This window comes from Stegostoma tigrinum, chromosome 5 (genome assembly GCF_030684315.1).
Source record: "Stegostoma tigrinum isolate sSteTig4 chromosome 5, sSteTig4.hap1, whole genome shotgun sequence".
Taxonomy (NCBI): Eukaryota; Metazoa; Chordata; class Chondrichthyes; order Orectolobiformes; family Stegostomatidae; genus Stegostoma; species Stegostoma tigrinum.
Window position 1 is genome coordinate 51,892,663 of NC_081358.1, and position 26,250 is coordinate 51,918,912.

At 41.5% G+C, this 26,250-nt stretch overlaps 1 protein-coding gene across 7 annotated transcripts in view; it reads left to right on the top strand.

Moving 5' to 3' along the window:
- Nucleotides 1–7,112: 7,112 nt before the first annotated feature.
- Nucleotides 7,113–26,250, top strand: part of LOC125451998 (neurocalcin-delta) — a 302,863-nt gene continuing 283,725 nt past the window's right edge. For 4 of the 7 annotated variants that reach the window (XM_059645987.1, XM_059645988.1, XM_059645989.1 and 1 more), the window contains exon 1: nt 7,131–7,463. The gene's annotated coding sequence lies outside the window, so the exon portion shown is untranslated. Of the gene's footprint in view, nt 7,464–26,250 lie in introns of all 7 variants that reach the window. The other 3 variants (XR_009445749.1, XM_059645993.1, XM_059645986.1) reach the window with 3 other exon arrangements.

A 26,250-nucleotide genomic window follows, 5' to 3' on the forward strand; every position in this document is an offset into this window, starting at 1 on the left:
AAAAGTAATTGGCTGTTGCTATGAGGTAGGTAATGCTTTTTTGGCATGCTCACATAATCGCCTGCAAAATGGGTCTGCGGCTTTCAAATATCAGACAATGGCTTATTATTAAATTCCCTGGCTTTGATATTTCCTTGATTCTCTTACTGAACTTAAATACTTCTTGCTGACATGGCACTGTGTGCATGCAAAGATTACATAGATAATAAATATTAAATCTGACTTTTACAGCGCCACTGCTTTGCTTATCCAATTTAGCTCTTTGTCTAACTGCGATTTGTCACAGAGAACATTGCACTAATCTCCCTATAGATAGTACAATAAATCTAACCTCTTCAGACCAATAAAGTAACATAATTTGTGGGTGGAGAGACTGTTAACTTTTTGTTTTTGTTTAGAGCAAGTACAGGGAATTAGATAAATTTATTGTGTTTAGGAATAAATTGATCTTCCCCAATGAAATCAAGCTCTTAAATGGCACTTTTCTTGTCAGGAATTATTCATTGGTACTATGTTTTGTGGACTGATCAATTGAGAGATTATTTGAACTTAATGACCATCAAAGCTGCTTTGAAAGAGTGCATCTGAAAGTACAAATGTCCCATTATGCACTAGCTTGAAATCAAAGACTGAGGGGTGACCTTAAAGAGGTTCATAAAATCATGAGGGGCATGGATAGAGCGAGTAGCCAAGAAGGTGTTTTCTGCAGGGTAAGGAAGTACAAACTAGGGGACATAGGTTTAAGGTGAAGGGGAAAGATTTAAAATGGACCTGAGGGGCATGTTTGGAACAAGCTGCCAGAGGAAGCAATAGAGGCGGGTACAATTACAACATTTAAAAGATATTTGGATAGGCATATTAATAGGAAAGTTTTACAGTGATATGGGCCAAACAAAAGCAAATGGGACAAGTTCAGATTTGGATAGCAAGCTGGTATAGACGATTTGGACCAAAGGGTCTGTTTTTGTGCTGCACGACTCTATGAGAAATAACAGGCGTTTGTGAATCAGTGGACCCAGAGTTCAGGAAATTAAGCTCCTATGGAATGTGATTTGGCATCTAAAAGTAGAAACCACACAGGAAGGAGATTATTAATAGTTGGTAGGGATTCTCTTCTCAAAAATAGGAAACTTCAAAGAAGCATCTAAAATTGCTGTTCATAAAATGACCTTGACTTTGGAAGTGTGTGTAGAATATCACTCTGAAGTCCAAATTTGAGAGCATAGAGACAGAGGCAGCTTTTATTGACATACATCACCATCTCTAGTGAGCAGAAAGGAGGCTGGTTGTTGATTAAATTTAAATCCAAGGTGATTGGAAGACATGCAACATCCTGCAATGAGGTTTGAACTTCCTCTGTCTGTACAAAAATGGACTGCACTATGTGACCAACTCAAAAAAGAATAAAATATATTTCTTACATTAATTTTCCTTGCACAGTTTCTTTTTCCTCCGCCTCAGGATTAGATTGATGAAATCACAGGGCAATACAGTACTCAAAGAGGCCCTTCAGTCCATTAAGTTCACACCTTCTCTTTCAAGGAGCAAGCAATTTAGCCCCAATCACATCTTCTTTCCTCATATCTTTGTAATTTTTTTTCTTTGAATATTCAATTCTTTTGCAAGCTATTATTGAATCTGTATCTACCCATCTATGAGGCAGTCTCTTTCAAATTGTAAACACTTATTGTGTTAAAGAAGTTTCTGCTCATGTCACCTCTGGTTCCCATGCCGATTTCCTTACATCTGCAGCCTGTAACACTCCATCTTTCAGATTTGGAAATAGTTTCTCTTTAATAACTTCACCCAAACCCTTTATAATTTCGAACTCCTCTTCCAAATTAATTCCTTTTCTACACAATGGAAACAGTTCTAACTTCTTCAGTTTATCCACACAACCATTGAAAGCAGGCTAGCTGTGGCTCAATTACTGACACTGTTACTTCTCTGTCAGACGGTCAAAGGTTCAAATCTAACTCAAGGGGTTCGGCACAAAGTATCTTGACTGCTCCTTTAGTGCACCAACTCAGCGCTGCTCTGTACTGTCTTTCAGATGGAAATGTTAAAGTAAGACAATATCTCAGGTGAATGGAAAGGATTCCATGGTACCTGACTGAGGAAGAACAGGGATATTAACTTACACTACATCAGTGACAATGCTTCGAAAACTTTCCACTCGTTGTAAAGCATTTTTAGATGCCTGCTGATTGTGAAAGGTACTATCAATTCAAGTCTTTCTTTTTATCCTCACTGCTCAACTTATTGTGGTAAATCTCTTCCAGAAACATAAATAGCAATTGCTGGAAAAGCTCGGCATATCGAGCAGCAAGTGTGGTGGGAAATCAGATTTAATGTTTCGGGTCAAGTGATCCTTCCTCAGAACTGGCAAATCTCTTCCTTACCTTTATGTCCTCCCTGAAGAAAAAAGAAAGGAAATCAACCTGTATCAGTAGTTATCTTGTCACTGTTCATTACTGCACTCATCTCTGTTTATGAGCCTGGACGATAGTGTCTGTGGATATGTAACACTTGAGGACATCACAGTGAATCTGATATTATCCTCACCTAATGTGTGTGTGGTGATTGGAACAATGTCAGCCAGGTGGATCCATAGAATATGAGTTCCCTGACTGGGGCTATTAACCTGGTTCAATCAGGGAGCCCTGGCTGACAGATATAAACCAGAGGATCTGGGGTTCTGCTCACTCTAGGAGCTGGCTCTGTGCTAGCCGGGTCAGTGTCACATGCTGTGCACATGTAAATAAAGGGTGATTTGGTGATGGGATACTGGCTTCAATGGAGTTATTTCAGTGTATACTTCACAACAGGGCCAGTCAGGAATGGAAACACTATGGATTGTCCTCCTTTTTATACCATAGTCTCAGTCTGGTTACTTTTACGGTATTTTGTAGGAAAGCTAAGTCAATGTGGATGGTCAATTAAAGACATTCGATGCTACTAAAATTTGATTTGTTTGGTTTGACTTTAGAAGTGGCTGATTTGACCAGAAGAAATCCTATTGCCAGGGAAGGTTTCACACATCCCCAATATTACCTCAATATTATGTAGGTATCCATGGTTAGTGAGTGAGATCTATCCTGACTAGGTTCCGACATCAGGAACTTTAATTCCTGATGTCGATTGGGGCCAGCGATGTATTAAATAGAATACCAGATGCCTGGAACTGATCCGGTTGAGGAATGTTACACCAACATGTTCAGGATTTTTCTGTCGATACTATGCCCAATCATAATTAAATTTATTATGACTAACATACACTGGGGCATATTTTAATTTAAATCACCATTTCTACCATCATCAAACATGGGGTGTTCTCAAGAATCTGGTCATGTAATCTACTAATGCCTTTTCTGCAAAGGCTATTCAACATCCTTTCTTTAAAAGAGATGTTTATAAATTTGCTACATGAAAATATTGTTGTACAGAAAAGAATCAGCAGCGCACTAGTCAGTGTCTATATTGATGACAAAGAAACAGAATAAAATCCAGCTGGATAGGAACAACGTTGCATATTTTCCGATCAGTGCTGTTTTGATACAAACACTTAACACACTTATGCCAGTTTTCTTTTTCTGTCTTGTAATGCTCGCACTATCTTTAAACAAATTGATTAATACCCTTATTAAAATAATACAGACAAGAATTTGCCGCCAGAACATTAAACACTCATATTACATTGTGACTGGTGTGCCACTGTACAACAGTCATGGTAATATTTCACACTGTGAATAAATCTAAAACTGAATAAAGATTGGCTTTTGGTCTCCAGTTTCACCAATCATCTGTCAGGAGGTTAACACTATCATGTTTGGGAAGTTCAAGAAATACCTTGAATACTGCATTCCATGATTGGGAATCTTAGAAACCTGACACAGTGCTCCCACATACAATCACTTGAAGTACTATACATTGTGCATTGCAAAGTACCGTAACAAGTGAGAAAATAATCTTATTTTGGTTGTTGATTGAGTGCACACAGTTGCATAAGACACTGAAAGAACTCACTAATATTTTCCTCACAGTGATCTTTAACATGTAACTGGGCCAACATACTTCGGGAGAACTTGATTTCACTTCCCTTTAAAAAGACCATATCTTTGCTGAATGAACATTCCCTGAAGTCTCATAAACCCATTCTGGTGTTGTTGTCTCATTTTGACCATGTTACATGTCTGACATTTTCATCTTTCATTGAAAAAAAGATATTTTTCTACATGCTAGCCAATGGAGTAACATCATTTTTAATAGTAGACAAACCAGCCAGGCTCCAGGCTTGATTACAAACAAAATGCCTGGAAAAGAGATAATAAAGTGCGAAGCTGGATGAACACAGCAGGCCAAGCAGCATCTCAGGGGCACAAAGCTGACGTTTTGGGCCTAGACCCTTCATCAGACCCTTCTTCTCCAGAAATTTTCTTTCAAAACCTGATGAAGGGTGTGGGCCCGAAACGTCAGCTTTGTGCTCCTGAGATGCTGCTTGGCCTGCTGTGTTCATCCAGCTTCACACTTTATTATCTTGGATTCTCCAACATCTGCAGTTCCCATTATCTCTGATACAAAATGCCTGGAAAATTCTTTTCTGGCAGATTTGTTCATCTCTTACCTGGCAGCCAGGTACATGTTCCACGAGGGCATTGTTCATGGTTATTCTTTCTGCCTGCTTTGTTAAAGGGGCCTTGATATGTGCTTTTCAATATAGTTTGGGTTCTTCCCCACTCAGTTTCAGATGATCTTGCAAACAAAAAACACAACGGACAGAATGAAAAAGCTTACCTTTTCTGTTTCCTGCTGTGAAATGCATAGTTGCAGACAGCTAATTTCGAACTGTAGTCCTTCATACACTTTGAGGAGCCTAATTCTGTTCCTGACTTTTAATAAGAGTGAGGCAAGTCACATGCCACTGATCTTGAAGAAAACCTTGTGGGACAGCAGTGATCATTCTGGTGAGAATTATAACTTTCTCACTGCGCTTTGCTTCTAACTTTCTTCAATGGGAATCGCTGGCAGTCCGCACAGTCAATCACATTAAATTCCTGCAGAAAGCCAAACAGGAAATGATAAGTAACAAAATAAATCAGTTCTTAAAAACACTGCACGCAGCTAAATTAAGATTACGATGAGGTTGCAGCTGAAGATGAAATATCATGAAAATATTTTGATTTCCTTTTTAATTATTTTAAAAATTGCTGTAAAAAAGACACAGCACTTAGTCATGAACACCATTCAACATATTTGCCAGGGTCAGATGAACTGTTCAGGAAAGATTATTGCCCACGTTACTATTAAAACCCCTGTTCAATCTCAATGAACAAGGCCTAAGCTTTTAATAAGTTTTCTGAGAGTGATATGAGAATGAAAAGGATGGTGTCCTCACCACATCTGCTGTTTTCAGTTGTTGCTGAACGGGAAGGATTCACCATCACAAGCCCGTTAAATAACCAGGCTGTTCTTTTAGCTGGATTTCAATTTTCTGGACTGATCAGAATTTATTAAAAATTTGTTCATGTCTCCTGACCTTTATTCATTGAATACGTTCTAATCTGCCTTTATATTGAACAATAACAGAAACGATATAGAAATAATAGTTATTTCTGTCATTTCCTATTTTTGCACCCATCCTCTTATTGTAATGTGTCCAGTTTCCATCTGTCTTAGTGTTCATTGGCATAACTCCTTGAGTAAATGCATTATAGTTCTTAAGATATTGCAGTTTTGATTAATTTTTTAAAAATATTGATCTCTCTGTTAATAAGGTTGCTAATCCAGCTTAGGTAACTGAGTTGTTTCACACAGTGGAGACATGGACTGTGTATCAGACAGATGGAGACTTTATACTTAATGTGGGTTTTTCAGTTTTTTTTCAAAACATATTTTGGATACCTGACTGACCAAAAAGAATTATAGCAATGCACAGCAGACTGCTTGAGTGATCCCAGAAATGCCAGTAACGGAAAAAGCCCTCTGAATGGAGTTTGGAGACCATTAGCAATTTGTATTGCCATTAGGAATGTGTTGCAGACTGGCAACTGAACTGGATTAGCCATATAAAGGCTGAGACCACTACAGCAGGTTAGAAACTGGGAGTTCTCCTGACTTCCCAAAGCCTATCAATCAGCTACAAGTCAGGAATGCAATGGAATACTCCCCACTTGGCTGGAAATAACCCATTCCTATCCACCACTTTAAGCATTCACTCTCTCCACCACTAACACTCAGTAGCAGCTGTGTATATCATCCACAAATGCACCACAGAAATACCTTCCAGATTCACTACCATCTAGATGGACAACAGCAGCAGATGCAGGGGAACAGCACCACCTACAAATTCCCCTCCAAGCCACTCACTGTCCTGACTTGGAAATACATCAGTGTCACTGGGTCAAAACCCTGGCACTCCCTTCTTAACAACACTTGGTTGCTCATCAAATGATTGAAGTCCATTCTGAAGAAAGGTCTCTCAGTCTAAAACATTAAATCTGATTTCTCAGGAACAAAAACAAAGTTGCTGGAAAAGCTCAGCAGGTCTGGCAACATCTGTGGAGGAGAAAAGTTCATGTTTTGGGTTCAGTGACCCCTCCTTAGAACTGATTTCTCTGATTCTCTAAACTCTGATTTCTCTCTGCAAATGCTGCCAGACCTACTGAGCTTTTCCAGCAATTTCTGTTTTTAATTCAAGTAGGTGGCTTACCATCACCTTCTGAAGGGCAATATAGGGATGGACAATATTCACATCAATGCTGACAGAAATAATAAATTAACTCCTTCCCTACGCCCAGATCCTTTCTGAGACTCGGGTAAATGTCTCTGCTTTGCCATTATCTGCTGTTTTTACTTGATTGCCTCCTGTTGAGTTAGCCTCCCCATATCCCTCTGCCTACTCATGCAGCACCCACATGGCTCACGGTCTGGAGTATAGCTTCCGCTGTTAGTTAGGCAGCTCCCTCTGCTGCTCTCCTCAGGCCAGTTTATTTTCTCGGTAAGCCTGAGTTACCTGCAGTGACAGCAGTGACGCCTCTCTACACTTACTCCAAGTTCCAACTCCCAGCTGCTGCACAATGAACTCCCCTTGTGCATCCTCAGTGTAAGCAGAGCTGTTGTCTGCTGTGGGAAGTGTTACAGAATCTGTCTGCCTAGAGCCCTGTACGGGAATATGCACTGATGTGTGATCTTTTGAACCAGGATTTCTGCTTGTGTGTTTTTAATGGATGTTTCAGTCCCATCCCTTGAGTTGTTTCTCCAATTGGCCACACATGGAGCTATAGGCTGACGTCAGTGGGTCTTTTGCTATTTCTGTGGAAGCCGGATCCACCGTGGGGGAGAAGTAAGGGTTTTTCTCTTTGGGTTGTAGTCCGGCAGTGTGAACACCCAACGGCGCCTGGCTTCCCACTACAGCTCCTCGCAGTCAATCCGCTTCAGCGTAGTGTCAAGCTCGAGGTGTTTGGGTGAGTTTTATTTTGAGGTTTAGCCGTGAGGGAGAGAGAAGGGGCTTTGGATTATCTTCTCTCTGTGTGTCAGCCGGATTGTAAAGGAAGCTGGTTGCAGCTCTGGCAGTGATGTTATCCAGGTCCACACCGTGGACCGTCCTACAGATAGCCTCTGACTGTGGGCACTCTTTCCCTCACCCCCCGGGGAAGGTTGCCCGGTCCAGCTCCGGTTTGGACAAAGGTCCAGTATTTGCAGCCCTGAGCTTTAAAATGTTGTGTTATCTCTCGGCTTCTGAGGAGTGTGGAGAAGGAGATGGTCTGGGAGAAGGGATACTTAGCTGAGTGCTGGGTTTGAATTTGATGGGGGGAGGACTTTTTTTTCTCAACCGCTGCTGTTGTGTGGGAGTGAAGTTTACAAATCTCGGGCGCTTTCGCCTCCGGCGCAGCATCTTCCCCGCCACCCACCCCTTATTTCTTCTTAACATCCAATTGCCCTCCTGTACCTGATCACAGGGACACTGAAGGGATGCATATAGGTTCAGACTGGCGCTAATTCAGCAATTTACACCTAAGATCGGGTTAACTGCATCGCATTCTTCCAAGACAGTCATTGGTATCTGTACCATTATCGCCTGGAGTTCATTCAGAATTTGTTACACTCAGCAGCACCCCTTGTAATCGCAGTAACAGATCCTCACACCCCCCCCCCCAACATTCTTTCCCCCCCACAAACCGCCAAGCATTAGGCAGCACACACTGGAATGTGCTAATTTTCTGCAATTCTGAAATTTTATTTTTGAGCAAATGGTTCATGAATGTGCAGTGCCAATGCCTGGTTCTGCACCTTATATATGCAATCTGGTTACATTTTCTAAGCTCTGTGTGTGTACGGAGTGGGGTGGGGTGGGGTATGGGTGGGGGTGGTGGTGGTGGAGAAAGTAAGTCTGCCTGTTAACTGATCTGGGAGCTTCTGGCCTGGATGTCTGAGATATAGAAGCGCACAGGAGGCAGCCAGTCGGGAATACGGACAAGAGGTTTTCCCTAGGGCCCCTCATCGGAAGCAGAATTTTGATAGAGTGGCAGCTAAGGTTTCAAGTGCTTGAAGGACGTGGAGAGTGTGTTACATGGCTCACTGTGTTCAGTATGGAGGGCCTCACTGGGAGCATTAACCAGCCTTTCTCTTTCGCATTGCCTTCTGTGAATTTTTACCACTCTGTTTTAATCTGGGAATAACTGGAATTGTTGATTACCTGGCACAAGTGGCAGTGTCAGGGTATTGGAAACTTTCTCAGTACAGGTGTTTGGGGATTTCTTACAAGTCAGAGTATGTCACATTGTCGTTCCCTGATATCTGACTATGGATCAATGCGTACCTTTGTGTTTATTATTATTATGTGATGGCACTGTCATGAGACTGGAAATGGATTTCTGTATGTACCTTTTATCCCCAAACAAATGACAGTTTGAGCCAGTGAAAGGCTACTCACTGTACACATTAGTGGTCTCTGCCTGATTTTGGGCATGGCATCTGTAAATAACAAGCAGAAATTGCCAGGTGTGCAGTCAAAATGGGAATGCTGTGGCATTATTAGGTAACAGATCGTGTGAAGAGTCTTTCCTTGACAGGATTAGCTACCATCCACTAAAATGAAATTGACCTAAATTAAGTAGACATAACAAGGCATGATCCTTTTTATGACAGCAATGAACAGTTGGACTCCATTAGTTCCCACACAATCAATCATGCCCAGTCAATGAAATGTGGATTTAGTCTACTTTGGACTATCCACCATTACCTGTGTTTACCTTGTTGGGAGCTCTGGAATGAGGGGTCATAGTATAATATGAGCAGGTCTCCCATATAATACTAAGATGAGAATTTCTTTCGCTTTCTGGGAATGGAGGTTGGACCATTGAGCGTGTTCAAGGCTAGGTTAGACAGAACTTTGATTTGACAAGGGTTATGCGGGCAGAAATGAAGATCAACTATGATTTTATTGTAAGTTCAAGCAGACTTGAGGGGCCCAATGGCCCACTCCTGCTCCCAGTATGTGTGTTCTTGCACAAATATGAAAGAGTTGGCTTGAACATGATGGCCTCGCACTGAGCTTATGTTTGTATTCCATGATTGGTTAAGTACAGTGAAAATTTGTCTGTTCCAGTAAAACTAATCAATTTTTCTCTGTCCATCTTGTTTGACCTGCTGTTTATATCATTGGTTGTCCAGCAAAAACTCAGTCATGTGGTTGGCCACATTTTGACATGCAGCTCGCGGTACTGAAATGGCAACAACATTTGAGTCTATGTTGCACTTTCTTGTAGAACAAGTCTGAAGATCAAATGTATCAATATCACACAGGATTGAAATGCAAATCTGGCAGCAGCACATACAGGGATAGTAGGAACTGCCGATGCAGAATCTGAGATAACAGGGTGTGAAGCTGGATGAGCACAACAGGCCAAGCAGCATCAGAGGAGCAGGAAAGTTTGACGTCTCTGGTTGAGACCCTACTTCAGAAAGGAGAAGGGTCTCGACCTGAAACATCAAACTTTCCTGCTCCTCTTTTATAGCAGTATATATAGAGATGGTTTTAATCTTCAGTCAACTTTAATAGGGAATGCAAATGTCATTTGGCTTAAATAATGGAAGGAATCGCAGTTAAAATTAATAGCCAGGTAGCAGAATGGATTGGAAGATTCCTACAATACAAAAGGTAAGAATTGAGCAGAGGTTTTGGACTCGCAAGGGGAGGAGCCCAGAGGGATCAGTACTTGTTTGCCATTTCCATCAATTTCTCAACTGGGGCATATTGTACCAAAATACAATAAAATGTAAAAGTGGCCTTCATAGTTTTAGGTGAAATTACAGACAAGCTTTATCAGATTGAGGAATGATTAAGCAGGTTGGGGCATTCTTCTTGAGAAAGAAGACCGTGAGGAGATCTGATGTTGGTTCTTAACATTTAAATGACATTTTATAAGTGGGATGAGGAGAAACCAATCAAATGGTGCTATACAGAACAAAGTTGTGATGAGTAATCCAGGAGTGGACAGGACCTGGGTTATTTTATAATTGGAGATTCTATGAAAGCTGCAGCATAATCATTCACTCGGTTCAAAAAGCAAATGAGCTGCTGGATTGCATGAATGGATAATGCGCCATAAGTATGAATTTGTATTATTGTGACATATGTTGTTAGTCAAATCCCACTGTGTACCCCCCTGGTTGTCCAACTGCAAGGTGGATATTAATATTCTTTTGAAAGTTACAAATGAGCGTTGGAAATTATTCTGAATGTTGCAAACACGAGTTCCGATTGCCACTAAGGAAGTTGGGCTCTTTGTTGGAAACAGGAGACTATAGCAATTTTTATCTGATATTGATTCCCCTTTGAATTCAGTAGAACTAGCCATTCTCTTAAATTAGCCTTGGCCTCCCCTCTTTTGGAAATTCACCTGTACTACCTTATACTTATAACCTAAGACATAACCATGATCCCTTCAGATCAGGATAGGTGACTCCTGTCTTTTTCATATGTATCCTTCTTCAATCTCTAGTACAACAGATAAGGAGTTCACATTGTTTCAGAGATAGTAGGAACTTCAGATGCTGGAGAATCTGCGATAACAAGGTGTAGAACTGGATGAACACAACAGGTCAAGCAGCGTCAGAGGAGCAGGAAAGCTGACATTTTGAGCCTGTACCCTTCTTCAGAAATAGGGGAGGAGAAGAGGGCTCTGAAATAATTTGGGGGGGAGGGGGACAGAAGATGGATAGAGGAGACGATTGGTGGAGAGGAGACAGACAAGTTAGAGGTGGGGATGGAGCCTCCTGCAGTGCCACAATGTTACTACCTGAAGGTTACAGGAATAGCACCTCATATTCTGCTTGGGAACCCTGCAGCCCAATGGTATCAATGTGCACTTCACAAGCTTCAAAATCTCCCCTCCCCCTACCACATCCCAAAACCAGCCCAGCTTGTCCCTGCCTCCTTAACCTGTCCTTTCTCCCACCCATCCCCTCCTCCCAACTCAAACCCCCACCCCCATCTCCTACCTACTAGCCTCGTCCTTCCCTCTTGACCTGTCTGTCCTCCCTAGACTGACCTATACCCTCCCTAACTCCCCACCTACATTCACCTTTACTGGCTCCATCCCCGCCTCTTTGACCTGTCTGTCTCCTCTCCACCTATCTTCTCCTCTATCTGTCTTCAATCTGCCTCCCTCTCATTCCCTATTTATTTCGGAGCCCCCATTTCTGATGAAGAGTCTAGGCCAGAAACGTTAGCTTTCCTACTCCTCTGATGCTGCTTGGCCTGCTATGTTCATCTAGCTCTACACCTTGTTATCTCAAGGAGTTCAAATCATTAGCTTGTTTTTTCCAATTTTGGGGTGTGTTGTATGTAACAGGTAAAATCACAGTGTGCTTCGGTCACTAGTTATTTTCACATAATAACAGAAAACACAAGCATGTTTTGCAAACTTGTTTCAGTGCTTCATTTTGCTTGACTTAAGTGAACTCTCTCTTCTGTATTCAGTTGTATGTCAAGGTTCAGAACCATTCTCCATGAAATTGCCTGTCTTTCTTTTGATGTTCCTACTTGTGTTTTAATAAATCTTTTGGCAAAGAGGAAGAAATCTTTCTCTGTTAAAAATCATCTGTCCTCTACCTACCAATGCCCCCTTCTCCCACCACCTCTGCAGATTAGAGATTTCCAAAAATAGAACACCCAGACAGCTAAATAACTTCCCCTCTTTGTTTCTGAAATGAATGACTTAATCTTAACTTAAAGCTTCCTTTCTTTACGAAAGTTTAATAAATCAACATTATCTTAAACACCTAAAATGTCAAGTAATTTTGATCTACCCCAATATTTCTGTGGAAAAAATCTGTAAGACAAATTCCCAGTCATGGAGACAAGGGGCCTTTGAGAAGTTTCTGCTAGACTCTCACTGTAACTTTAGCAGGGGGCCATTAGAAATCTGAAGGCAAGCAACATAAATCACCATTTATACCTTTTTTTTTCCCCTCCCCTACTTGTTCCACCTGTTTTCTGCCAGAATCCCCATGGAATGTCATGGTAGGACATTTAAGGCGACCTGGTCTTTCCTGGATTTTGAATGGAACAGCTGCTGCGATTCCTGAGTTTTAAGAGTGGTGAAACCTCCACTCTCTAACAGAATGCTGAAGAAAAATGAAGCTCTAAAGAATAACATGACAATACAAGCGATGCTTGGATGCATCAGTGAAAACTGCAAGGAGTGTGCAACAGCAGAACCAAAAGGAAGTGAGATTAATCCTTGGAAAACAATGGCTCATGATGCCGAAGGCAATTTGTTTCTCTAATTCTTGTGTTCAAGGCAATGACTAACTCATAACTTGTCATGAGTTACAATGGTGTTAATCAGCCTGTCATAGTGACTACATCAACATGTTGTGGAGTAAGCTGAGCTCTTCCAGTTTCAAGATCCAGTTACGGAATTCTAGAACTCCTACAGTTTGGCCCATTGAGGCTGCATCAAGCCTCTGAAGACCATCCTTCACCACCACCTACCCCCCCCCACTGTATCCCTGTAACTGCACGCTGCCCATTGTTAATCCACTAACTTACAGAACCTTGGACACCACAGGACAATTTAGCATGGCCAATCCATATAACCACACTTTTTTTTTGGACTGTGGGAGGAAACCTGTGCAGACATGGGGAGACCATGCAAACTCCACACACAGTCCATAAGACCATCCGATGTGGGAGCAGAAATTATGCCATTCAGCCCGTCGAGTCTGCTCTGAACTTCACTCATGGCTGATAAGTTCCTTTAACTCAATTCTCTTGCTTTCTTGTAACCTTTGATCCCCTTGACCATCAAGAACCTATCTATCTCAGTCTTAAATGTACTCAATGACCTGGCTTCCATAGCCTTCTGTGGCAGTGAATTGCATAAATTCACCACTCTGTGGCTGAAGAAGTTTGTCCTTGTCTCCATTTGAAAAGGTCTTCCCTTACTCTAAGGCTGTGCCCCGTGGGTCCTAGACTCTCCTACTAATGGAAGCATCTTTCCCAACATCCACTTTTTCCAGGCCATTCAGTATTCTGAATGTTTCAATTAGATTCTCCAAATCCTTCTAAACTCAAATGCATATAGTCCCAGAGTCCTCAAACATTCCTCATATGTTAACCTATCCATTCCTTGGGCCATTCTCGTGAACCTGCTCTAGGGCCAGTACATCCTTCCTAAGATATGGGGTCCAAAACTGTGCACAATACTCCAAAAGAGGCCTGACCGGAGCCTTCTAAAGCCTCAGTAGTCTATCCCTGCTTTTACATTCAGGTCCTCACAAGATAAATGCCAACGTTGCATTTGCCTTTCTGACTACTGACTCAACCTGCAAGCTTACCTTGAGAGAATGCTGGACAAAGTCAAACTCAGGTCTATCTCACTTCTACCAGAAGATGGTCAGATTATTTCCTGATTTTTGGTTTCTGTCCTCAACTCCATTGAAGAATGATCTCCCTTCTTGGCCTTAGTGTGTCTGTGTTGGCTTCATACTCTTAAATATATGTTCTATCACATCATTTAAGGGAGTTTCAGCAATTAAGAATTAATGGAAATCTGTGTTCAAGGAGGAATTAAAAATAGTAGAACATGAGGTCGGAGTGAAGATGGGAGGGCATTTATCATTCGCAACTGACTGACCATTAAGCAAATTGAATTAGTCTCTCCAATTCTGGGCTATATGTGCCAATTATACCCTCATTAATACTGATTTTTGGCATTACTACATGCCATCTGCCAGACAGATCCAGAGTGCAGCCATGCTAACTGATCACTTTTTTCAGTTGGGGAAACTGAAGAGTTGTTGTGATAATTTGGAGGCACTTTTGGTACTGTAAGAGAAGTTTGTTAAATGATAGTGACCAGGCTTAATGTTTACACGTGGTCCCAAAAAGTAGTAAATGTTCCATTTTCAATCCTTAAGATTGCATTACATTGCCCCAAATACTGTTGCTTAAGATTGTTGTCATCTACATCTCAAGCTGTATCTCTAGGTACTTAATGGGAAATCAAAATAACATTTTTAGTTGAGCAGGAGCAATGGAGCAAATATTCAAGGTTGCTAAAGGTAAATTTGGGACGTACGCCTCAGCCTCTTTCCAATTTTCTGCTCCCCCCCCCCCCCTCCCCCGCGCGCGCGCTCCCCCTCCCTTCCCCCCCCCCCTCCCCCGCGCGCGCGCTCCCCCTCTCCCCCGCATGCGCTCCCCCTCACAGTCTGACGAAGCCAACTGGAAATGTACTTTTGCCAAAAGCTGCATAAATCTGTGCGCTAGCAAAAGCTGCCATGTGCTGCAGTTAGGACTGCTGTATCTTGGAACATGATTGGATTTCTCTTCATGAGAAGAAACATCTGTCATTCAGTATTTGACCTGTTTCTCTTCTACCATGAAGTTGGTAGCAGTCCTCTAAGGAGACTGCCAGTTTGTAACACGTGCATCATAAATTACATAATTTTTTTTTAAAAAAAAGCTTTGATTCAAATTTATTGGCTGCATTCACCATTTATGCTGTTTTACTGACATGGACCCATCTGTGTTCAATAATAATCTATAACTAAAAAGCTGTAAAATTTAAACAGCATATTTTAACATGTTAATCTCAAATTTGTAAGGGAAGTCATTTGTTTCATAAAGTCTCAATCTCTCGGCCAAGCAGCAAGTGTTCTAAATTCAGCACAGGTAAACAAGGTTTGTAAGATGGGAGTTCGTAAGTGTCGAGTAGCTAATGATTGTTATTACACCTTTGTATGTTTACAGGGTAAAGACTAATCACTTGATACTAGATTATTAATAAAAATTTTAATGAGAAAGTGACGGGGGGGGGGCAGATTTTCCTACCAAGGGGCTTAGCTCAAATTGGTAAATTTCCCAACTTGGCAGATCTGCTTCCATTTAATGTGCAATTTGTGTTCTGGGCAGGTGGGGGCAGGAGAGAGTCAAGTTCACTGATCCGAACGGCAGACTAGAGGCACCCTGAGGCCCCTCTTGAGCATTTGAATCTTGGTCAGTCAAATATTCACTCTGCTCCCATCTGGGAACAGGAATGCAGCAACAGATGTCTGATTCTCTGTGTGGGCTCATTATGAATACCTGGCTGAGCTCCAAGACTCTCAAATGCATTAGCTCAGCAGGCGTCAGGAGAAACTGAGTTGGTAGGTTTGTTTGATTGAGGCTACAATTTATTCTTTTCTGTGTATGTTTATTCATACAGGACTAAGTGTCAAGTGGATACAGCTTCCAAAAAGCAGTTCACGTTCCATTGAATGATTACTTTTTCCTCTGCATTTCAATAGTTGCCATCTTTATGTGGCTGGTTTTCTACACCATGTAGACTGGATGAAGGGGTATGGGGACAGCCTGCAATATCTTTTGGATTCACATTTCAAAAGTTCCTGGATCCCGACTCTGGTTCATGACTGCTGTGTGCAGTTGTGAACCATGAATAGTGGAGAATCTGACCCAGCTCCAATAAAACTTATGGAACACTGAGACGCCTACCCCTTGCAGGCGTACTGGTAGAGTCTGGAGAGCTGGGTGTGGCTTGATACCTATAATCCTTATCTCATGCTGGTGAAATTTGCCAGTCCTGCGAGTGGGGTGTCCCTGGATTAGATCGTGCCTACCACTTTTCATAAAGCTCCAGAGTTGGCTGAAATCCAAAAACAAAACTGCCTGTAATCTATCTTGATGATTAATTGGTTACTTTCCATTAGTCCAGCAATTCCAGGTTGTTAAGGAAAGAAGCAGATATGTAGCAATATTATTGCCATTGGTACGTAGCAATGCAAAAGATCAATATTAATCAGGGTGTAGTGGGTAAATATAGCTCAGAATGTGAGATTACAATTCAATTTGCTTAAATCAGTTGTGTTTGGTAAGATTTTATTCTCTGAATGTGGGTGTGTAAACAGGAGCACATTTCTTCCCATCATTTTGTTGCCATAAGAACCTAGAAGTTGGTTGCCTTGTTTGTTGGCAGTTGTTATTGCATTTGATCGAATCCCAACAATAGTGTTTAAATCAAGAGTTCTGAGATTTTTCAGACAATGATACGATAATGCATATTCATGTGAGGATGATGTCTGACTTGGAGCAGAACATGGAGATAATGGAATTCCTATGACATTGCTGCATTTCTCCTTCTCTAGGAGAGAGGTTGCAGGATTAGGAGATATTGTCCAAGGAGCTTTGATTTTGATAAACTGCAGGCGAATGGCTGGTACACAGCTTAAGTTATTACACCAGTGATGGAAGCTAGAATACTAAGGCCTGAATGAACACAGTAAATTTTTGCTTTGTACCCATCCAGGTGAATTTGAGCCTTGTACATCGTAGAGTGGTTATGACCGAAGGTGAATCACCTTCTGCTCTTCTAGTTTGTTTAATGTTCAAAGTTTAACTTCTGATCAGTGGTGAATGTTAGTGTCTGATTCACTCCAAGCCTTGATGTTGAAGTCCTGAGCTGGATTTTACAACTTCAGAGGAGCTGAGTGATGTTGAACGCTGGAATTATTGCTGTGCAATCACAGTTTTATCTGTGGGATAGAAAGCAGGTCATTGATGCAGGAAGTGAATTTGGTTGTACTGAGTGCTACCTTTTCATTAAAATAATACTTTTTAGTGTGTCAACAATTAGATGATATATGGTAAGTGCAGCATTCTAGGAAGAAATGGGTACATAGGGAAATAATTCCCAAAGCCTTCAGAGCTTAAAAGTAAGGGCATCTCCCATTTTAAAGCAGAGATGAGAACTCTCACCCCTGCCGCACCCCCATTGATTAGTAGGAGGATGAAAGATTGGGGATCTGTATGAATGTAAAGTTGAGATTAAAGTGGAGATCGTGGTTGATCTGCTTTTAAGTGGCTTAAAGCACCAAGTGTTTACTCTTGTTCCTTGATGGTATGTTTGTTTTGGGATTTCCTTCCCTGGAATCTAATTCTATTGTAGATTAACTGAGACATGATTGCTGCAATTATTAAACAATTGCATTTTATTGTATGTGCTAACTGGGATAATTACACTTGGACGGACATCGGTCTTGACGTGAACAATTCACATTTCCCAAGTAACTCCACAGGCAGTAGCTTTAAGGTGATTGACAATCCTGAAGAAAATCCATTTTTGTCTTAGCCACAAGTGGCTTGGACTCCAGAATATTTGATAAAGATCTGATTATTACCTGCTAATAAATTAAGTACCTGAACAAGAAAGCATAGCACTGTGAGGAGCTGGAGTAACTGGATCGATCATCATAGAGCTAGCACAGACTTCATGGACCAACTGGCTGCCTTCTGTGCTCTATTAGTTTGAGTATGACCAAGGACTGCGATGGCTGGCCTCTGACAGCTGGAATAATGACCACAAGGCTTTTTCCTGTGTTTTGAATCTCCCATTTTTGATCAAGTCCTTTAACATACAATTTTTGAAAACTGTGACTTTTGCATGAACAAAGCATATTTTTAGGACTGTGGTATTGTTTTAGTGGTGTCATTTGTTGGCATTATAGCACAACCTGTTGTGCATCAGTGAGGAACAATTAAATTGCCAATTTAAGTAAAATATGTTTAGTGATTAGATCTAAATGTGCTTAAGTTGTCATGTTATATTTGTACACTTTTAAATACATCCCATCTGACAATTTAGAAGCACCCACTGTGTTGTCCTAATTCCATGCCAGGAAAATATGCCGGTATGTTTATTTTATTGGATGTGGATCTGCCATGAATCATCCAATAAAAAGGTTTAATAACACATAGAAATAATGTTAGGAGCTTGAGACAATAATAGGGCTGAACATAAAGCTTTGTGCAAATTGTTAACATTTATGACCTACAGGTATTTACTTCATATTATTAAAGTATTAGTGTGGTTAACATGTTACATAGAACATAGAACATAGATTTGTTTGGTTCCAATGAAATTACATATGACTGCTTCTTAAGAAATGGCTCAAGCTAGGTTGTACTGTATTATAATCTCCAATATAGCTGTAGGTTGAAACTTTACAAGCAATTGATTTAAGATCTGCACAGAGTACATGGCTATTTTTGTTAGCAATGTACGACTTTTTTTTTAATTTTGTAATGAAAAGGCTGCCAGTAAGTTGCCTCAAATGGATTTTTGTTCATTTTTATGTAAAAGGGCAACTTTAGGTAAATCTATGTTGAGTGGCCAGAAGCCAGATTAGTATTCTGTGGCTTCTTTGAGGCCTTCTCAGAAGTACTTGGCTTTAGTGCTCACTGGCGCGTTTTACACTAATGCGCCCTCGAGACCACTTAATGTTGATGGGGGAACGTCAGACTGGGATGCATCAACACAATGACCGTGATTACACTGAAGGATTCTGTCATGTTAAAGAGACGTGCTTCAGCTCTGTAGACAGCTTTGTGAATAACGCAACGCCAGGGAAAAAGACGCCTCCAACATTCACGAATTGAGGAAATCACGCCCATCGTACAGGATGTGCCGAATCTTCCAGCTGAAGAGTTTCGTTTTGTAGCGATAGCTCTCGAAATTCAGAAACGGTAACTATCTTGCATACTGGGCAAGGCCTAACGACTTACTCATGACCTGGAATTTCTGCAGCACCTTGACCGAAGATCCATGGAGTGCACTGTTACGCTGGAATTTCTGTGGACTTTTCTGCAAGAGTTACAGGAACAGTTCCGAGGAAATGAAAGACGCTTTTGTTTAGGATGCAAGCTTTATGTTCGTTTTTTTTAAAAAAAAACTAAAATGCAAATTTTTTAGTGAAATCAGCAACTTTGTTTTTAATTAGTAGCGTACCCCAGACAAAACTGAATTTCCGTTTGGATTTACAGTGACCAGAATCACCATAAATTTATCCTTGGACTGAATTAATAGTTTCGCCACAGTACCTGAGTACTGGCTTCAGTTTTAAGTGAAACTGTTCTTCCCCCTAACCATTTAATTCCCCAAAGATGATCCTAGCCCCTAGGGGAAACTAGCAGGATGTTCTGAACTTGCACGAAAGTCGTGGTGTTTCTACAGAAGCAAGTATGCTGACCATTATCCCATTAAAATACCAGGTCATGTCAATTTGTAGCAATTCGTAACAATTTCCAGCTCTATCCCTGATAAAATATTTATCTGGCTCCAATTGCAGAAACTTAATTGAGATGGATTGAAAGACATTACAGTTTCAGTTGGTATGTCGGGGACGCAGTGACCAGAGGACCGCAAACATGTATAGGTGCGATAGTGTCTAAAGTGATTGTTAGTCCATTTTTGCCACAATGATCAATTTCTGTTGTTTCACTTTATTTTTGAAATTCCTGAGACTTCCATGGACCAAAAATGGACACAGGTGATCACAGCAATCTTTTTTGATCAGCAAATAAACCCAGGGAATCTGCACGCAATATATAAAGCCAGCTGCCTTGAAAGTGTGATCGGAGATAATAAGAACTGCAGATGCTGGAGAATCCAAGATGACAGTATGAAACTGCATGAACACAGCAGGCCAAGCAGCATCTTAGGAGCACAAAAGCTGATGTTCAGGCCTAGACCCTTCATTAGAGAGGGGGATGGGGAGAGAGTTCTGAAATAAATAGGGAGAGAGGCGAAGGCGGACCGAAGATGGCTATGTTGCCTTGAAAGTGTTATTTAAATCAAGGTAGTGAAAGTGTCATGAAATGTTTACATCTTGTTTCACTCTTGTGCTCAGTAACTGCAGATATTGAGCTGAAATGTTGTCTGCAACTCTCCAGCCTGAAATGCAACAATGACACAAGCAGCAGAATCTACAAAGGAACAGCAGTTTTTTATGCTGAAGGAGTGAGAAAGCTACCCAAATTGAGAAGACCAAGTTACTGGAAGCTCTTTATCTCCCTGTTCCCCCTCCTTTAGGCCACTGTGTGCCCCTCTCTGTTTCTGTATGTTTGCCTGTCATTTTCAGTTGCAGTAACAGTAAAAACAATTTGGGGAAAAATTTGTTATTCACAGGTCTTGTGATCTACAAATTTCACCACTATTATAGACAAACTGCTAAACAGTTGGACTTGGGACACCTTTTTTGTCTTGCAACCCAAAAGACTCTTAATATCTACGCACTTGCATTTATCTATAGTTGACGACACCCCTCACCATCTCATCCTTTGTAATTTCAGTAGTTGTGTTTTGTACTTTTTTTGGTGTTGCACTTTTTTTTCTGGGCTAATGGGTGATAAAACCTTTGAATTTGTCTTTTTTTGGACTGGTTAATTAGGTTTTTTACTTAATGTTTTTAGGTGTTTGAAACAAATTGCAACCAAATGAGGAACAGTGTTTCAAATAGGAAGGGAGCTGTGACGCCCCTCCTTCCCCTTCTCTTCTCTCCACACCCCCCCCCCCCCCGCCCCGTGCTAGCAACAATATGTATTCGCTCTATCCATGCTGCATGTAATTTTATATTTCTGCCAAAAGGGCAAGGCATAAAATGACTTGCTGGAATGCTTGCAATTGTACTTATGACATGAGAAATATAATTTCTGCTGTTTATTTTTATTTTGCTAGGAAATTTTACATGGTTGACTAAAATCTCCATTTATTGACATCATGGAACAATGGCCACTTCAACTCTTGCTTTCTCCTGACCGTGTTGATGCCCAGGCTTAAATTATTTTGTTTTCCCCCAGTTTCTCAATGAAACTGGGTATTCCTAAATAGTACACTTGCCTAAGTCTATACATGAGGACAGCACAGTTACGCAGTGGTTGGCACTGCTGCCTCACAGCAGGTTCGGTTCCAACCTTGGGCAACTGCCTGTGTGGAGCTTACGCACTCACACTATGGGTTTCCTCCAGGTGCTCTGGTTTCTTCCCAGAGTCCAAAGATGTGTAGGCTAAGCAGGCTAGCCATGGGAAATGCAGGGTTACAGGGATAGGGTGGGGGATGAATCTGGGTGGGATGTTCCTCAAAGTTGGTGTGGATTTGTTGGGCCAAATGGCCAGTTTCCACGCTATAGGGATTCTGTGGATTTGATTGCAATGAAGCTGTCCCTTGGTTCTAAATTTACTTGTGACCTGGTAATTTCCAATTCTGTCCAGTGGCTCATTTTGGAAGTGTATGCAATTTGCTAATATGGTGCAGAGCACATTATTCCTATTGCATCATTTACAAGTGCACCATCTGTATGGCACAAATTGGAAATTTTGTAGCATACTCTTGACTGCCATTTTGAGAGCACTCAAGTTTAAACCCTTCAGGACAAAGCAGCCATTTGATTGGTATCTCATCCAATACCCTTAACATTTGCTCATGTCATCAAAGCTGCACAGTAGTGGCGGTATATACCGTTTACAAGATGCATTGTGATAGTTTGTCAAAGATCCTTGAGTTACACATTCCAGATCGATGACCTGTACCTCTAGATGGACAAGGGCAGCAGATATTATAGGAACAACTGCAACTACAGGTTGCCCTCGAAGCCACTCCACATCTTGATTTGGCAATATATCACTTTCTTTGGTGTTTCTGGGCCAAAATCCTGGAACTCCCTCCCTAACAACATTGTGGGTGAGTCTGCACTACAAGGACTGGAGCAGTTAATGGCAGCCGCTCACTACCACTTCTTTGAATGGACAGTTGAGGATACTAGTCCAGCCAGTGGTGCCCATATCCCATGAACAAACTAAGAAAGAAGCTTTTGGCTTATTACTGTTAGTCCTCTGCAAAACAGTCCAATGTTCAAGATTATGGCTTTTCTTGTGAAATTTTCAGTGGCATGAGGTGCCCCTTGCAATATTCCTCTAACTTTCAGTGGTGATGACTGTTCTTTTCTGTTCAATGGCTGTCTTTTAACAGCAGCTTCAGATATCCTCTAATGGCAGCAGTAGTCGAGTAATTGTTCTTTACTGCCACAGGTAGACAGGGTGGTATATAAAGTGGGGTTAATGTTTCAGGTCCAGTGAGCCTTCTTCAGAGTCCCGAGGAAAGGTCATTGGACCCGCAACGTTAACTCTGTTTTCTCCTTCACAGATGCTGCCAGACCTGCTGAGCTTTTCCAGCAATGTTTTTGTTTTCTGACTTACAGCATCCACAGTTCTTTTGGGTTTTTGTGGTATATAAAGTGTTTGGCATGCTTACCTTCATTGCTCAGACCATTAAGTATGAGAGTTGGGGTGTCATGTTGCAGTTTTGCAGGACATTGGTAAGGTTTTTTTGGGTACTGTGTACAGTTCTGGTGTGAGAAGTATATTACCAACCAGGAGACAGTGGAGAAAATTTACAAGGATGTTACTGGGACTGGAGTTTTGAGTTACAGGACAGGCTGTATAAGATGGGGCATTTTTCACTGAAGCATGGAAAGTTGAGGGGATGACCATAAAGTTTATAAAATCATGAGGGCTATAGATAAAGTACATAGCAAAGGTCTCTTCCCTAGGGTAGGGATCTCAAAACTAGAGGGCATATATTTAAGGTGAGACTGGAGATTGTAAAAGGGACCTGAGGGGCAACATCTTCTCACACAGGGTGTTTCACATATCGAATGAACTGCCAGTGGAAGTAGTAGATGCAGCTACAGTTAAATATATTAAGGCATTTGGATAGGTACATGAGTAGGATAGGTTTAGAGGGATATGGGGCAAATGCAGGCAAATGGGATTAGCTAAGTTTGGGGAAACTTAGTTGGCATGGACAAATTGGTCTGAAGTCTGTTTCCATGCTGTATGACTGACTTCAAAATATTTCTTTGCACTGCTTCAGCTGCCCTTTTTTAAATTTCACTGAGTATTTACCATTCACCAACTCTTTGGGTTTTATGTATATTTATTGACAGTGGCATGGACCCTGTCATCCAGCAATGGCATTTAAAAAGAAATCCTCCTCTAATAAAATGGCAGCTCTGAGTTTTTTTTATAAGGACTCCTAAATTATTACCGCTTACTTTGAGTAAACATACACAATTGAGCATGGATGCTAGGAGTGGTTTTCCATGGAGATGAGTGAATTCAAGAATACACACTTCTATTCTCATCTCTACCCTCTCCTTGTGTGTCCAATTGTAATGCAGAAGAAGGTACCATCCTTGGTGCACTGAGCTTGTGTGTGGGGAACACACTGGCACCTTTTTAATTACTTTTTATGTTGTACAAGGAAAAACTAGGGGGATGAAATCTGTGTAGTTGTCATGGGATCATTGCCAGCTTGGTGAATGTACACTTGCATTGTTTCTCTGACATTGCTATGAACTACAAATGTTCGCCTCCATAATCGTAGGGGCTAATGTTCATCCATCACTTTAACCCCCCTATCCTTCATGCAGATTAACCATAATGAGGGAGGTGGGGAAAAGACTGGGAGGATGATGTTGATGTGCAGTTGAATTGATTGGAAAACAGAGTTGGCAGTGGTCTCTGAATGCTCCTCCATGTCAACTTCTTCCCCCATCACTTGCTTCTTCCTTCTCATTCACCTGCTTTTTGATGCTTTTCCCCAACAGCAACCTGACTCCGTGAGCATGTAGCATGAGGTGATTCATGGAGAAGTAAAAAGAGAGCTGAAGGTGTGGGAAATGGCTCTTGCTCTCCCAACAGGGACTGCGCACAGTTTTCTTTGGTACTGAAAAAGGCTGTATCTGCAGGCAGGCTGAATCCAGCTATCAGGGATTTGTGACACCGCTGGCTGTGACTCTGTGGTTTACAATGCTGCTTCCTGGGAACATCATTGAAACTGTGTTCTCCTTGCATGATAACCTTTTTGAGGAGGTGATAGTGTCACCCTGACACCTTTTTTTTTAAAGTTTGTTTATTTTGAAGATGGCAGGACAGCACTGATACACAGTTGCTTCGTGAAATGGCTTCTAGTAACACAGATTGCCTTATGAGGGTGATGTGCAGCTGCTTTTATTGTGGTTTTTTCCCCTTACCCCTGCTTGCCCCTAGGGATTGTACTGAGAACAGGTCACCACAATCTGCAGGACATCCTCTGCTAAGAGGCAACCTGAGATCACTTGTTGCCGTGAGATTTCTCACAGGCCTCAGCAGCAGTAAGGAAGATCATGTGTAGTCTGAGACTTGCTTTTTGGAGCTTCTAGGCCCTGTGAAACTGAGCTGTCTGTCCAGGTCCATCCAAGCACAATGCCTGGAGCATGATACAGAACCCTTTCAATCCTGTCTAGGCAGTAGAAAATGCCTCTTTACCCCCAAAGGTTCTGTCAATGAGCAGCCTTGTAGTATTGTGTACCTAATTGGAAGATTTTCTACTTTCTATCCACGCCAGTTTTGCTGAGATGGTTATCCAATGGGTGAAGGGGCAAACATTTCTCTCCCAGAACCCGTGTATTTGATTTTTCTTGATGCATTCCCTGTAAAATAGGCCAACCACCTGTTGAGTCCGTTTTAAGAACTGGCTCAGGATGCAGCTCTGACAATGAACTATGGACTTCCCTTCAGGCAGAGATCATCTGATACGACCCTATGACATTGAGTGCGGAGCGTCAGAGTACAGTCAGATGATATATGAGCAATCCTCCCCACTGTAAGGGACAGTCTGCTCTCTTGCTCACTGTGTGGTTGTTTTGCTGCCAGCTCCTTTTATAAAAAGATTCACAAGGCACATTTTGTCTGGTGTGGTGAAGGAAAACCACCATCTCTTCACTGTCACTGGGTCAGAATCCTTCCTAACAGTGCTGTAGGTTTATCTGCACACCCGTGACAGCGACAGTTCAAGAAGGCAGCTCATCAGTACTGTCTCCAGGGCAATTAATCAACACCAAATACTGTCTTAGCCAGTCTCATTCACTCCCCAGGAATGAATAAGGAAGAAAATCCTGGAATTTGTCTGCCCTAGTGATTGGAAGAGCATTTCACTTTGAAACAAATCTGATGTAAATACTAGTTGGTAATGTTCGTGAATGTTGTATGTCTAATCAATGTTACTTGAATTGGTGTTGCCAAATGGGGGAGACTTTTGAAGTATGTTATGGCAGCATATAGTTAAGGACATGGGAAGTCATTGGCAGAAAACCACTAGCTGGTCCACCAAATTGGCCCACACTTCAATGGCTGGACTATTATGCTTAACCTTTTCTGCTTTAAACTCCTGACCTCAAAGGATCTGGAACCTTAATTCTTCTAATCTATTTTTAAAAAGTCAACATCTATTTCATCTTACTTGTATTGAGCAGTTGTCAACTGAAACATTAGCAATACCAGTAAGAGTACAGGCTGATCTAGCACAATCCATATAGTCAAGCTGCTATCACCTGTGAATGGTTTGAATCTGCTCTGCAGGGGATTTTGGAGTCCTTTATGATGTGTTCTCCCTTTAATGTGAGAATGGTCTTGCTGTCACTGCCAAAATCAGTCAGCATCATTGGAGGGTGGTGACTACAGCATTGCAATTACTTCCCATTGTTTGAGCAAACGCACAGTTGTAGACCTTCAGTTTCATGTTTTTAAGGTGAAAAGTACTAGAACTATGCAGCAGGCTAAATACTATGTGTAAGTGAAAGGAAAACATTTTACTACTTTGGGACATGTCAGCAGACCTTCCGAAGGATTTAAAAATGCTCTAGGAATCTATTAGACCCTCTTGTTTTGGGGGAAAAATAAACCTTAACCATCAATAAATCATTATCGCAATTTCCTGGCCACTCATGGTACTCTTCAGTGAACTCCTGATAAGGAATCTGTCGATCACAAACTCTGCTTTGTTGCTATGTTGCAAAATGACAGAGGCTTATCCTGCCTGGCTACAGTACCTTTCTTGCTGAGCAGTGACAAAACTAATACTGTAGAGGCAG